Genomic DNA, 15626 nt, shown 5'->3' with positions numbered 1-15626 from the left:
TCCCCTACAGAGGGGAAACTGAGGCACGGAACCAAGGAGTCATTCCTGCAGAGCTGGGCACCCCTGCTCTAGGGAAAAGAAAGCTTTGAAACTCAGTGTTGTTGGTCTCTGCAGCTCACAAGCTGCTTCCCATAAGGAAACTCTGTCACCTAATATTGGCTTGGGCCCATGCCACAGCTTTCCTGGGAGGAAGCTTTGCCACAGGAACTGCTGCCGAGCCACCTTGTATTAGGATTTACTACAGCTCTGCCTGGAAGCCTGCCCTGTGCTTTCTATTTTTAGCTGCAGGCAGACCTATTCATATCAGTCAGCGCTGAAACTCAAATCCTTTCACAGCTTTGGTGCAGTAATTCAGGGACATGCATGAATCCAGGCTCTCAGCTCAGAGGAGAGCTCACCAGGATAAATAATAAACCCATCAGCTGAGTGGTCTCAAGGCTGGGGGGACACAGGGTGTGCTTTGCTAAAGGCATTCTCATCACACACATTTATTCCACAGGATCACACCACTGCTTAGGTGCAGAGCAGAGCAGGGACTGGAATGTGATTTACCAGCTCATAAACTGCAAGAAAAGCAGGAGAAATGGGATTAGAGAGAGGAAGGGTCCAGGGGAAGTGGAAAGGAGGTTTCCCTGCCTGTTAATTATTTTATCTTTAAATGCTTTTAGAAGGTAAGAACTTCATTAGTGCTCAACCCATGTGACTGTGTTCACAGAGGTCTTAGGACAAGGGAAGAGATGAGGATCTGACTCCATGTTTCAGAAGGCTTGATTTATTATTTTATGATATATATTACATTAAAATTCTACTAAAAGAATAGAAGAAAGGATTTCATCAGAAGGCTAGCTAAGAATAGAAAAAGAAGGAATGATAACAAAGGTTTGTGGCTTGGACTCTCTGTCCGAGCCAACTGGGCTGTGATTGGCCATTAATTAGAAACAACCACATGAGCCCAATCCCAGATGCACCTGTTGCATTCCACAGCAGCAGATAACCATTGGTTACATTCTGTTCCTGAGGCCTCTCAGCTTCTCAGGAGGAAAAATCCTAAAGAAAGGATTTTTCATAAAAGATGTCTGTGACAAACACAGGCCAAGTAAAAAATGTGTGCTTTTCCAGCTGGCCACAGTAAACATATGGAGGGTAAATCTCAGAGGTCTGCAGTAAGTCAGGGTGATTTCAGCAATCCAGTGCAGCAGCAGGGTACAGATGTTTGGTGATGGAGCTCCCAATCAGCCAGCCCTTGCTCTAATGATACTTCATCACGCTCCCCCCTTCACGTGCGTGCCAGCACGTGCCCCATCTGCTCAGGTGACTGGCAGTGTGACAAATAAAAGCTCCCAGCAGTGAGAATGATACACTCCTCCCCGAGAGCACTGACGTTAGCCACTGACATCATCCCTGCCCTCCATGGCAGCTGAACTCAACCTTGACAGGGGAAACCTGAGCACACAGCCAGCCCAAGGCAGGGGGAGAGGCACAGCCAGGCCCTGCCAGTGCAGCTGAGTGCCATTTGTAGGGGCAATACCTGTGGGTTTGATCCCACCAGATTGCACAAGGAAACCCAGAGCAGTTCAGTGGGATTCATCCTTCCTGCTGCAATGTGATTCCTGCTCCTGCCTGCAGCATGCAAGGAGCCTGAGGCTCTTCTGCAGAGTGCTGCAGAGGTGCCAGGAGGGTCCCCACGCTTGCACACACTGCTGGTGCCCATGCATTGCCCTTGGTCACTCAGTGTTGGAACCCAGCACATTGCTCTGGCTGCCCTGGAGGACTCCAGACCCTGGCAAGGGGCTCAGAGACCTTGGCATGGAGTCAAAACCACCTGTGCCTTTGATTCTCACCCATGGAAACAATTACCAACCTTGTGTGAGGAGTTACAAGCCACAAGGTTTTGAATAGAATGTTAGTGAGTTTATCACCAGGTGGAAATGTAGATTTTGGGGTTTTTAGAATGGGGGTTCAGGAGGCAAGATGGAGGAATCTGGGCATGTCCTGTCCTTCTTCTCCTTCTTCTTGTCCTCCATCTTCTGCTATGATGGTGGCACTTTTGGATTGCTTTAGAGACAGACTGTCTAACATAGGTGATACATATTCAGGAGGCAAGATGGAGGAATCTGGGCATGTTCTTTCTCCTTCTTCTTGTCCTCCATCTTCTGCTGTGATGGTGGCACTTTTGGATTGGTTTAAGGTAGACACAGACTGTCTAACATAGGTGATAGGTATTGGGAAGTTATTGTAAATAGTATACACGTAGTTTTTAGTATAAAAAGATAACACTGCCCCAAGGTGGTCAGTGTGCCACAAACTGACCTACTGGACAGACCTCAGCAGGCCAGAAACAATTTTATAGATAAGAAGAAGAAGAAGTAAGAAGAAGAAGAAGAAGAAAAAGAAGAAGAAGAATAAATAAAAAAATAATATTTTTAAAAAATAAGAAGAAATAATAACCTTGAGAACAAGAGCCAAGGAATCCTGTCTTCTTCTTCAGTCTCAGGGCTGGGAAAAAGAGACTTTCCAACACCTCAACCCCAGAGACCCCATCAGCTCAGGCTGGCCCTTGCTGAAGGCAGCCCCAGCCCTCCTGCCCGAGGTGTCAGCAGAACCAGTGGAACACACGGGCAAACGCTGCTTCTCCCATCCATGCACTCTCCAGGAGAAGCATGTCAAAATAATGGACAGAAAGAGCCCAAAACCAAACAACAAGGTGTGTGTGAGCATATTAAGTCCTTTTCCATCCCCACTTTATGCCTGAGCTGCTACCTTGAGGCTGACACAGAAGCCAATGTGCCATTTGCTTCACACAGCTCCTGGGATCTCCGTGGCACCGTTCATGCTTGGCTAACTCAGCTTCTGGAGGCCATTAGGCTGGGTAATTTCACCAGTTCCTGAGCAAATGCCTGCAGGGCTCCTTGCAAAGCCAGTTCAGCACAGCTGAAATATGGAGGAAATGTTTGTTTGGATCCTAAGGAGAAATGTAATGACTGCTTTGTAGTAAAGCACATTCAAATCAGCCCCACTTTGGCTGATCAAGGCACAATCTCATCAGCACTCTCCAAGAAGAAATACTTCTGATCCAGAAAGTGAGCTTAACATCTTTATGGAAGAGTTTTCATCAACTGACAACACCTATTTTGGGAAAAGTTAGCTCACAGCATCACTCAGGTGCAGACTTTAAAACAAGGGCATTTTTTTTTTCTATTTTCTATTTTTTTCCCTTTTTCCCCTTTTTTATTTTTTTACTTTTTGAAAAGGCACTTTCCATTTGATGGGCCCATTTCCATTTTTCTTTTTTGAAAAGGCACTTTCCATTTGATGGGCCCACCTCCACTGAGACACCAGCTGGCCAAACATATCTGGGGGCTGTGGCCTGTTTATTCATGTATGTGTTGGTGAAAACAGAGCTCTGCAGAGCAGCTTCCACATCTGTGTGTGGGTGCTAACCAAGGTGCTTGGAACTGATTTTGGTTGCAGGGACCAGGAAATTGGGACAAGCCCTTGAAAAGCCTGGAAGTAACAAGGCCCTGGGTCATCCCAGTGCAGCATGGAGGGCAAAACCATAGAGCAACCATTGTGGGACCAAGGAACCAGGGCAGGTGCCACTGGTGCCACCAGCTCAGCAGCACCTCGAGGAGGAGCCGAGTGAGAAACCCAAAGGAAACACTCTGGGCTCACTGGGAACTTGTGAAGCAGATGGGAGAAATAGCCCCAGGTGGGGTGTCTGTACTGATGTACCCAGAAGGACACAGGTGACAGGAGGGATGGTTCCCAGCCCCTGCTGGGTGACAAAGCAGCTCTGGAAGTGGCAGTAGCTGGAAATGTGTTGGCTCTCACTGGTTTGAGGTGCAGGTCCTCCTCAGCAATGTTTCACACCCAGGAGGATGGGTGTGCTCCTCACTCTGCCTTGGAAATGGGAAAACAGAAGCAGAAAGCTGCAGCAAGGGGTGCAAACAGCCAGGTTTATCCCATGGCTGATGGATCTGAGCCTGCAGGCTGTCTCAGAGCTCCCTACCTGTTCCTGTGCCCAGCCAGGTACCTGCAAAGGCTGCTTTCCTCTAGTCCCACCTCTCCTTTCACACCCTGGCTTTGCCACCCGTGCCAAGCAGGACAGGAGGCAGGTGGCTTGTTAGAAACTGTCCCTGCACCATCCAAACTCGTGAATATGCAACGTGCAGTGCATTTTAATAGCTGGCTGGGGACCTGACAGAATTCATTAAAAGAGGAGGAGGCAGGACAAGTATGAAAGGTGCCTGTGAAGGGCAGCAGGCCAGGGAGTGCCAGCAAAGGCTGAGGGAGATGCAGGAGGAAAGCAGGGGGCTCTCAGTGCTGCCATTGCTGTCTTATCCAGGCACAGGCTGGTACTTGGCCTTGGCAGCTGCCAGCACTCGCCTGCACTCCCCTGAGTGTGTTCCTGTGTGTGATGGCACACAGATGTTCAGAGAGCCAGCTCTGTGCCCTGGGCCTGCTCAGGCAGGAACACCTGCCAGCAGAGAGCAGGAAACAAACCCCAGTAAACCCAGTTTCCTCTGGCTGTGGGGCAAACTGTGGGGCTGACAGAATTAATTAGAAGAGGAGGAGGAAGGACTGACCACTGGGTCCTGCCCGGTGACCATGGCTGAGTGTCCCTGCAGAGGAACCTGTTCAGGTGGAGGCATCACTCCAGGTATTTTTGAACTTTTCCTTTGAACAAAGGGTTCTATAAAAAAAAAAAAACCCTCATATGCAAGTTTGGGTGGAACTCAAAAATCCCTGTCCCTTCCAGAAAGGAGATCCTTCCACTGTCTGTCCCTGGCAACCTCAAACCCCTGTCCCGTCCAGAAAGAAGAATGTTTGTCCCGGGCAAACTCAAGCCCCTGTCCCCTCCAGAAATTGGATTCTTTGTCCCTAGCAAGCTCAAACCTCTGGTCCCCTCCAGAAAGGGGATTCTTTGCCCCTGGTAAGCTCAAACCCCTGGCCCCAAGCATGAGCGAGGAGGGAGGACTTGGCCCCTCACTTTGATCTCCTCTCCCAGGGGCTGTGCTGTCCCCAGCACAGAGGGGCTGCTGGTACTGGGTGGGGAGCTCAGCTCCCAGCTCCAAGGATGGCACAGAGCGTGATTTGCCTTTGGTAACTCCCACCTACCTTCCCCTGATGTTTAGGGGCTGCTTGATCTGCGTGGGATTTTTTCATCTTCAGCACCGACAATCCTCTGATAGTGCCTGTGCTTTTCTTTGACTCTAACCAGAGCCCTCAAGTTGTTTCTCATATCAAACGCTCCCAGTCAATCTGATTTTTAGAAAACACAGCGTGTCTGGGGAGAAACCTGCAAAATATAGAACACATTCCCCATTTGCATCCCAATGTTGAAAAACCCCATCACTCCTCTATGGCACATCATATCAGCACTACACCCGCCATGAAATATTCATGGCCATTTAATATCATGTTGTTTATTATCCTCATAAAACTCTCCAGCAATCAGTTTCTTTATTTGCTCAGCCTGCAGCATGGATGGGTGCTTTTGTGTCTCCTTCAGTGTTTGAATTAATCCAGGGCCCCTGTCAGCATAAGAACAACAGCACTGCCAGCCCAAGCTCAGTCCATCCCAGGCTGCCTGTGGCATGCACAGGGCAGTAATTAGGAAATGTAGGGTGACCATGATACACTCTGCCTGCATTAGGTTGCTGGAATGGAATGAAATTCAACCCAAAACTGAATTCCTGAGCCCAGTGGGACAGCACAGGGAGCAGAGGAATCAAACCCAGTCCTGCTTGGGTTGGGAGGGCAGTGGGACACAGCACTGCTGTCACTGTCCCTGCATCCTCCCTGTGAGGTTAAAAAGGAGGAGGGAAGCACTCAGTGAGGACAGCTCCTGAAGGTTTCATGGCAGCTGCCAGATTAATGTTAATGTAAGCTGCTAAAAGATTTTCAAATGGATTAGTTCTCCATTTCCTCCTCAGCACTGGAAGAACAGACCTGAGTCACCTCTGCAGCCACAGAGTTCCCTCCTGGCAACACAGCAGAGGCCAGGGCTGGTCCCGGAGGGAGCCTGTGAGAAAGAGAGGGATACTGTGGAACAGATTCAGTTTCTTTATAGCACTTCTTTACAGCAGGACACTTTGTAAGAGTGCCCATTCTGCAAGCCTTTTATTCCTCCTGCCAGAGCTCACGAACCCTGCCCTTTGCATGAGGAAGGGAGTAAAAAAAGATCTCTGAGGACAGCAAGAGCAAGAGCTCTCCTTTCACAGGGACTGCAAAGCTGAGTCTCAGTGGAGTGACCTTGATACAACCTCTTGTTTCAAACACACAGCAAACATTTCTGTGTTGAACAAACTGCTGCGAGAGGATTCAGGCTCCTCTCTTGCCAAGGCGCTGGCACTGCTTTTCCCCAGAGCACAGTGTCTTCCAAAAGCAAACTGCATCAGCCTCAGAAAAATAAATAAATCTACTTTTCACATCATTTCATCTTCTGATAACAGTAATGAACTCAGTCTGAGGCATTACTGGGAATTAATGACTGCCTGCCTCCTGACTCACCAGCTCTTCCCAGGCTATCATAAATTCCCAGGAAACATTGTGAGCACACATCACCGGTAAGCTGAAAATAAAGACCTTGTCCAGAACCCTGGGACCAATATCCAGCGTGCCAGTGCCTCCTGGAAACCTGGGAATGGAGATGAGCTCCCAGACAAACACCCTGCTCTGCCCTGGTGCCTCACTGGGGCACCCTGAGCTGCTCCCTGGGGCTCCCTGCAGGATCCCAGCCCTGGCTCTGCATCACTCCTCCCCAACCAGCCTGGCTGAAAGCAGCACCCCTCCCTCGGGGAGCTGCTCTTCTGGGTAGTTAAACTCACACTGCATGCCTTACCTTTAACCTTTTTTCCTGGCTAAATCTCACAATGCTCTTGCTGAGAGATGAAAGAGCCTCTCCAAAGCTGCCCCTGCATGCAGGCACTTCCAGACCATTCTCACTTCACCTCTAACCTGCTCTTAATAAACTAAAAGAAGATGGTTCATTACTGAAGCCAAGCTCTGCAGCTCACACCTGCTTGGGAGTAGGAACCATCATGTCACATACATCGAGCCTTTGGGACTTTGTGCCTTTCAGATCATGCAGCTTGCAGAGGGGAGAAGAAGAGCTGGTAAAATTGGCACATCTATGTATTTATTTAAAAATGGAGATTTCCTGCTCTCGCAGTTGCAAATGTAAATTTTGTGTACTTAGATCCAGTAATTAGGGTTAATGACTAAAGAGCATTTGGAAATGGTGCAATTTGTGAAGTCCTCCATCAGAAAGGACCAATTAGGTTTGCTTCTCCTTTTGAAAAACACACATTTCTGTCACCAGCTGTTCATGGGACATGGCTGTCTGGGCTGCTTGTCTCAAGAAATTTGATTAAATTGAGTTAAATTCAGTTAGATTTAGTTATCATGTATTAATTACAGGCCATGCTCAGATTTCTGTGAGTTCCATCATTCCAGTGCCAGAACAGGTCAAGGCATGGCTAAGAGTGGAATATGTTTTAATCTGGAGGAAATACAGCTGCTAGATCAAACCAAAAGGCTGAGCAGCTCCACTCCAGCCCATAGCTGAATTCATTTCCTCTTGGGTCTCACTTTGCTGGAGTCATCCATCCAAACCACTTATTCTCCAAGGACAATTGCTGTGCAGTGCAGGCCAGTGCAGCAGAGAGATTTCTCTCCTGACAGATTATCCCCAGGGAGAAGCTGAGCAACGCTCCAGGGCCTTGCAGAAGATGAGGTCTGAAAAATAATTCAGCACTACAAACGTGTTCTCCTTCCCCTCCACAGGCACCCTGGGCCCCTGAGGGCAGAGCTGGGCACACAGGGGCTCCCAGAGGAGCCCCCATCCCTCTGTGGGAGCAGGGTCATGGATGCTGGTCAGCCCAGGGGCTGTGTCCCTCCAGGTGTTTAATTAAAGCACTTGGGCTTCCCAAGCAGTGGGGTGTGAAAGCAGCACCTCATAAAAACGTCCCAGTCCCAATAACACTCCTAAATCAGCTTCCTGGGATGCAGCTGTAACAACCCCCCTGCAGAAGCTGTGGCAGCACAGGGAAGGTTTTATTGGCCCTTAGTTATGAGCTTTGGCACAGAGGAGCTCTCCAGCACTGCAGCACCTCCACCAGCAGCTCCCAATGCTCCCACACCCTGCCACACACGAGTGCAGACACTGCAACACCTGCAGCCCCCTTCTAATCCTCCAAGCACCCAGAAAGCAACACTGTCAGCTCTCCCTCTGCTGTTTTCCTGGTGGGGACCTGTGTGCAATTGATTGAAGCCTCCTGACACGCCAGCTGCTCCCAGGCTCCTTGCTGCAACCTTGAGGGAGATCCCACAGGTCAGGTCACAGACTAAGAGCTGTTGAACACATCCCCAGAGGGGGAACCTCATAATTAACAGCTCTTTAACCCAACTGAACCCCTGCAGGCTGGATATGTTCAGAAAGACATGGTTAATTGTGGGAGCAATTAGCCTCTGCAAGAATTCACCAGGTACACGATGGATTCTCTGTGCCTGGAAGTGTTTAAATCTCAGTGGAGGTTTTTTTTGGAAGATAAGCTTCTGTCTGACCAGGGCGGACAGGCTTCATACAGGAATAGCCAATTTTATGCAAGAAGAGATGAACAGAATGGTCTTTTGAGCTGGAAAATCTCTAAAATCTCTGAAACTATTAAGAGAGAGTGAGACATTTCTAGTGGGTTTGACAGCTAGATGACAAATCTGTGTTAAATTCCACAGGATCCAAAGAAACTACTCAGCCTCGTTTTCTGATATCCTCCAAGGGGTTTCCCAGTGGGGGATTTTAGCTTTCCATTTTTTAGCTTCAGAATAATTTCCTGAGTTGGAAAACTTCTCAACCTCCCCTCCTCTCACCTCCCCTGCTCCTCCATCGTCTCCTGTGTCTCAGAGTAGGTGCCAAGCTGTGCGTGGGTGCACCCCTGGGAGAGGCAGCAGCAGAGCCAGCCCACACGTGTGAGGAGCAGAGCAGTGGGCACCAGTGGGAGAAGCCAAACTTTGCACTTTCCCAGCCCAAAATGATCTCAGAGCCTGGGCATCACCCCCTTGGCCAGCCCTGGAGAAGCCCCACAGCACAGGGAGGGAGTGGCTGCTTCCATTTTGCTTCCCCAGAATAGTTTGGGTTATCAATATTTCCCTTTTAACTCTGCTGTGAAGCCCAATCTGCCCAAATCCATCAGGGCACAGCAGCTGTGCTTGGGGTTGGCTCACCCCCCCAAAAAATGGAAGCAGTTGTGAAGCTCAAGGCATGCTGCAGGTGATTAAGAATTAATAATTGCTTCCAGGTCCAATTGTTTCAGCCAAGATTGTTGAGTTTGGGATTTTTTTATGTGTTTTGAAAAAGATGGCAAATAATTGAAAGTGCAGAGTAACTCCTAATCAGTCATCACCTTCTGTGGACTTCCATCCACACCAAAATAGAAACCTCTCACTCAGAGATGCTGCACCCTCCCTCCCAGCCCTTGCTGGGCTGGCTTAGCAGGGAGATTCTTCAGGAATGCCTGAAATACAAGTTTTTACCCTCTCCAGTAGTTCCTTGTCTGTCTTGAACTCAGCAGCTCCTTTGCAAGATCAAGGAGGAAAAAAACCCAAGGGTCAATTAAAAGTGGAAGAAATGGATGAAAAGGTGGCTAGGCCCACCAGTACTAATTAAAAAATATAAATATTTAGGCCATTAAATGTAAAAGCAGTCAGCCTGTGAGTTTTGGTGGGGCTTCCTGACAGGCATGACAGCAGGACCCTGCATGGGAGAAATCTGCTGTTATGAGGCTGCCAGTCCTTCAGAGAGCAAAGAGGTTAATGAAATAGAGGCAGAAAATATTGCAATGTTTCCTGCACTTCCTTGTAATTTAAATGTGTGGTAAGTACTTTTCTTCCAGAAATCCCAAGTGGAAGGAGTAAAATAACAACCACTTGAAGGATTGAACCCAGAAGTCTCCAGCTGAATTCATATTTAAAATAGGGAGTTTGTATAAACACATGGAAAGCTTGGGGCAAAAAAAAATACAGAAACAGCAGCCACTGCTGAAACTTCTGGAATGGGGTAATTTGCAGAAGAACCCAAGACTTGGTCAGGCCTTTTGAAGGGGACAGTGCCCCTGTGATCATCCTCTGTGCACTGAGAATGTGATCATTCACTGTGCAGCACAGCAGGGATGGTGGGACAGGGCTCTGGGGACACGGAGCAGGGTTTGAAAAGCCAGGGAGGATTCAGCCCTTGGACCCTGCAGTCCTGCCTGCCCTGAGGCTGGCTCAGGATGGGCAGGGCTGTGAGGTGCTGAGCCAGGCAGGAGATCAGCTCAGGGAGGGCAGCTCAGCCCAGCAGCCAGCCTGCAGCACCAGAGATCATGGAAATGTTCTCAGCTCTGGGCCCTGCTGAGCTGCACTGGGAATGGGCACCCTGGGCATGCAGGAGTGAGCAGGCAAGGCCACAGGGCACATCAGTTGAAACACTGCTTCAGTGGCCATTAAAATCACCCCTAACATCTCCACACGTGTCTTGAGGCAACTTGTGGGGCATCCCAAGGTGAGAGAGGCTGGAGGGGTGACCTCCTGCCATAAGAGCACCCTCCAGCACTGCAGAGCACCCCAAGGCTTCCCTGCCTGTCTTTGGTTGCCTTCTTTCTGCAGATAACACCCAGAGGGTCCTGTCACTGCCCATCTCCTCTCCCTGGCCAGCTGGCACACGCTGGGGCTGCAGGCAGGAGCTGGCTCTGCCCACGAGCACGGCCAGCAGGGCTCTGGAAACCTTGCTCCCCTCCTCAGTGTTGGGGAAGATGAAACAGGAAAGCCTTATAAATATGGAAACTATAAGTGAGATTGAAATGAAAGCAAGCTTTGAGATACCTCAGTTACTGAACAACTGGAAAACAATGGCATGGCCAGCTGAAGGTGATCCCCTTTTGATGGAACAACACCCTCTGCTTGCAGACAGGCCCAAGGGGCAGAGCAGACCCTGCCAGCTTGGCAGAGGGGGCCCAAAGAGGAGTTTGTAGGGTTTAAAATGTAACACAGTATGGTAATGTAATGATTCTTATAGGCTGTATGGAAATGCTATAGGATTGTATATTGTACTAGATTGGTTAGTGAGAATTAGAATATTCAACACAGAAAATGATTTATGGTGTTGTAATGGGAACTTCACTCTCTTGTCTCTTCCCCCTCTTACCCCTTTTACTCTCTTACCCCTTTTACTCTCTCACCCTCTCATCCTCTCTCCCCCTCTCTCCTCTCAGTCCTGCTCTGAGCTGTGCCTGGCAGCTCCCAGCAGGGCCCTGCACCCAGGCCCTTTGCAATGAACCCCAAATTCCAAGCCCTGGCTGCAGAGATCTCTGTCTCTGTCTGTCCCGACCGACCGTGCTACCCCCGATGCTCCGACACTCAGGAGATGGGTTTTGTCAGTGCACTGACACAGCAGGGCCAGAGCTTCCCTCTCTCATTCCATGGGATCTGTTCCTGCCCCAAGAAAGAGCAGAGATGAACATCAAGACACAGCAGTGCAGGAGTGAGGGAGCCACTCGCACACACAGCTCCCAGAGAGACCATCGTGCTCAAACTGCAGCTGAGATGCTGGTTTGTCCCCTATCAACACACTGTCCCCTCTTGTCATGCCCTGTGCTGGCCCTGGCAGCCCTGTGGGATGGCTCTGCCAGGTTCTGAGTGCCACAAACACCCTGGGAATGCTCAGCCAGCCAAACAAACCCTGGCTGGGCTTCTGGCTTTGCCCACAAAGAAACTGGCTGATACTCACAGAGCTGCTCACAGGCAGCCAAGCTGTTTCATTTGGTTGGATTTTCCTTCTCTTTTTGATTTGTATCTTGGTTCTTAGCTGGTTCTGAGCCTGCAGGAGGGGCCAGGCTGCAGTGGGTACATATCAACACAGCCTGGCTGATTCAGAGTGACCAAGCATCTGACACGAATCCTCCCAAATCAGCAACGTGTCCTTGGTGACTACTGGCACTGCAGAGGTGGAAACCACGCAGAGAAACCCTACAGATGTGATTTCTCATCCCTCTCCATACAGCCTGAGCCTGGAGCCACAGTGACAGGCAGCTCTGCCCAGCACTCCCAGCCACATGCAGGCTGAGGTTAGGGAAAGGCAGGAGCTGTGCCATCTCCCTCTGTCCTGACACGAGCACAGGACCCTGTTTCAAAGACACCAAGAGCTTTGGGATCCTTCAGGTCACTCTGGAAGTGGCATTTGCTTCCAGCCCAGCTGGTCCCTGCTGCCTCAGTGATGGAGCACTGCAAGGTTTGTAGGGCACTTTCCCCTTGACAACCCAGACCTTCCTGTTCAGCTTCTCATGTCTTTCTGGAAGCTGCTCTGCCTTCACCCAAGCTGAGTTTAAAAGGCACCAACACCACAAAAAAAACAGGTTTTCCTATAGCACTCTTTAGTGATGTTCCTAGTTTAACAGAGCAGATTTACTTTCCTTCACCCAAGCTGAGTTAAAAAGACACCAACACCACAAAAAACCCCGGGTTCCTATAGCATTCTTAATGATGTTCCTGGTCTAACAGAGCAGATTTACTTCCTCCAGAGAAGGCTACAGAAAACATTGCTGTTCCATGTCTGTCTGTCTGCTCTCCCTCTTGCCCACTAGCTGTGAACAGCTTGCAAGGGAAAACACACCTGAAAGCTCAGGTGTGCTCCTGACTTGTGGCTGTCCCTGTAAATCAGGGCTTTGCACAGCAGATCCTTCTGGCCCTTCTTCTTCTCCTGCAACAGCAGCAGAGGCTTGGTTGTTGCCGCATTTCTCTTCACAGAGAAAATCAAGGCATGATTATTCCCAAAAATATTTCTGGGTTTCACATTCTCTGAACCTCAGAGAAAGAAAAAAACCAATTCTTATCTCATTTGCTGTGCCTGTGTTGTGCCAAAGTAGAATGCAATGTGGAGATTGTTCACCCACAGTGATGGTGTTTTGTTTCCTTGGCCTGTCAGGCCCAGGTGTGTGTGTGTGTGTTGGGACTGTTGGGGGACAGTCACGAGATTCTGTGCAGTGTGTGCAGGGTTGAGTGCTTGGCAGATCCAGTTTAGATGTAATGTAACATAGTGTAATATAATTTAGAATAATATAGTACAATAAAGTAATTAATTAGCCTTCTGGTAAGATGGAGTCAGATGCATCATTCCTCCCTGCCATGGGGGTCTCTGCAAATCCTATACTTGGTGTGAAGGCAGCAGACAGGAAATCCACATGGCACTCCCTGTGTTGTGTGAAGATTCATGGCTGTGTTCTCTGAAGGTCAGCTTCATCTGCTGCAGGCAATTAGGGATAATCTATGGCTCCTGCTGCTGCTCCAGCCCTGGCCGTATGCTCCCTGTCAGCACCAGACCATTGGTCAAACAAAAGTCCCAACTGGTCAGTGTCCTGGAGAGATGCTGTGCCAAGAGCAGGAGCAGGGAGCTCCTCAGGGATGGGCTCCCAGGGATCTTGCTTCTCTGAACAGCTGAGGAGTGGCAGAGAGGCACAGCCACAGCACCCCACAGCTTCTGTCCCAGTGCTGTCCCCACAGAGCTCACAGGGCACCCTGTCTTGGTTTGGAAAGCCAGGTGTCTGCTGAGGAAGGCAGGAGCCTCCCCTGAAATGGAGAATGTAAACCCTCCCCCCTCTCTGAATTGCTGTAAATTTTAAATTAAGGGGCTCTCAGGCAAAAATACGGGAGCAGGAAATAACAGTTCTTTAATAGGGAAGGAAAAACAAAAGGATAAAATAAACAATGCAGCACACTAGAACAACACTGCCAGAGTCAGAACCCAGCCTGACACCCTGTGTGGGTCAGGGTGCTGGCAGCAGTGCCATTGGAATTGTGGCTCAGCCCTCCTGCAGTGTCAGGGTGGCTCTGCTGGAGCAGGGATCCTGTAGAGAAGGATGGATTCTGCCTCTGAAGATCCAGGGGAAGGAGAGGCAGCTGCTGTTCCTCTGGGGAATCCAGTGCAGAAGCTGTGCTGGTGTTCCAGAATCTCCAGATTATATCCAGGTAGGAATGCTTGGCTCCTCCCCCTGGGCTCACATCTCCCAATGGGATGCTGTAGCTCTTATCAGCCATGCAGGGACATTCAATGGCTGTTATCAGCAGGTGTCCCCTCCCAAGGGAGAAGTGATTGAAGGAAAGCTGCCCACTGAACAGAAGTCAGCTGCCACACAGATGGCAAACAGAACACAATTTGCTTGGCAATCCAGAACACACCCACAGCTCTTTGCTCTCTCCATTGCTCTCTTATCTCTCTTATCTCCTTTATCCTTGAGATTGCATCACTTGCTCACCTTCCCTGCCCTATTTGGAGCCCTGGTGTCTTCCTCAGGGTAAGGACTCCTCTTCCTGTCTCTCTGCATCTGCTTTTTGGGGTATTTCTCTGTGTGCAGGCAGAGATGGATATAGACCACGTGCTGATGACTAATGATTTTTTCCCTTTTTGTTTTTTTCTTTTATATATTCTCTATATTTTTTACACATATATTTTCAGCTCTGTAGCCTATTGTTGTATCTCTGGCTAGTTTTCCCAGTACTTTTCCCTAAGCAGAAAGACAAAACACATTCCAGAGCCCCTATTTTCACCTACAAAGTTTAGTCCCATCTGAGGGGAAGGATTTAAAAGGGGCTTGAACTGGAAGGGTTGGAATTGCATCACCACTTGTGCTCTTAATTGGTGATTTTTGTCAATTATGCTAATTTGCTAAACTTACAAAACTGTATTCACCCTGTGAGGGTGTTGGGCATTTAGTGGACATTTTCCACATTTTCAATGCCCCTGGAGGCCTCCAGTAAAAACCAACTTTTATATTATCTCCTATACTAATATAATCTTGAAAGTGTGTTGTTTAATTTCTAGGTTCTTTAAGGCCTCAATGCAATTCCCTCCTTTGCCCACTGGACTTGGAGGACATCAGGGTTTGGGGATGGCAGGAGGCAAGGAAGGGCTGCTCTGAAGGGGAGACACGGGCAGGGAGAGGTCCCAGATGCCTGACAGACCCCAGGGCCACCCTGAGTATGAGGATTTAGGAAATAACTGAAATCTGAGCCTGAAACCCTTGACTTAAAGTTATTTTCTCATGGTTGCTCACTTGGTGGCATCTCTAAGCATGATCTCTGCAGTCTGCAGAAGGGGCCTTGGGATCCCACATCATTTATACCACTGAAACCAGCACCAGAGACAAGGCTACAACCCTGACTGCTGACCCACAGCTGGGACCAGAGTCTGAGAGTGCCCTTCCAGGGGCTTTGGGTTCTGGGATTGCAAAAATTATCACAAAACAGCATATCCTGCAAATGAAGCTCACATTAGATTTACAAGAGCTCTCTTAAGAAAGCAGCCCCAGGTGGTGCAGGCAGCTTTTCACCAGGGACTGCAGTGAGGCCAGTGAGGGGCAGTGGTAATGAGGTCCCTGCTGGGGCCACTGGCAGCAGGGGGAATGTCACTGTCATCCTTTCTGAAAAATCCTCTTTGCCCAGGATTTTCTTCTGGGAGACTGAGAAACCTCAGCTTCTCCTGTGTTTGCTGCTCTGGAATGTGGTCTGGAGATTGTTTATCCAAACATGTGAATTGTTTTAACTTAATCACCATCAGCTCTGTCGAGGCTTTGAGGAGTCAGTCACAAGTTTTTATT

General features: G+C 49.2%; 1 long non-coding RNA gene across 1 annotated transcript in view; it reads right to left on the bottom strand.

Moving 5' to 3' along the window:
* The window catches only part of LOC139597389 (uncharacterized), a 47578-nt gene extending 33810 nt beyond the window's left edge, over positions 1-13768 (bottom strand). Inside the window, exon 1 of the long non-coding RNA XR_011681586.1 lies at positions 13620-13768. This is a non-coding gene — a long non-coding RNA (uncharacterized lncRNA). The remainder of the gene's footprint in view (positions 1-13619) is intronic.
* Between the last annotated feature and the right edge of the window lie 1858 nt (positions 13769-15626).

This window comes from Agelaius tricolor, unplaced genomic scaffold (genome assembly GCF_023055355.1).
Source record: "Agelaius tricolor isolate 1412-34295 unplaced genomic scaffold, bAgeTri1.0.p SCAF_17, whole genome shotgun sequence".
In the NCBI taxonomy this organism is placed as follows: Eukaryota; Metazoa; Chordata; class Aves; order Passeriformes; family Icteridae; genus Agelaius; species Agelaius tricolor.
The sequence above is the reverse complement of the archived record's forward strand: the minus strand, read 5'-3'. Positions and strand labels throughout refer to the sequence as shown.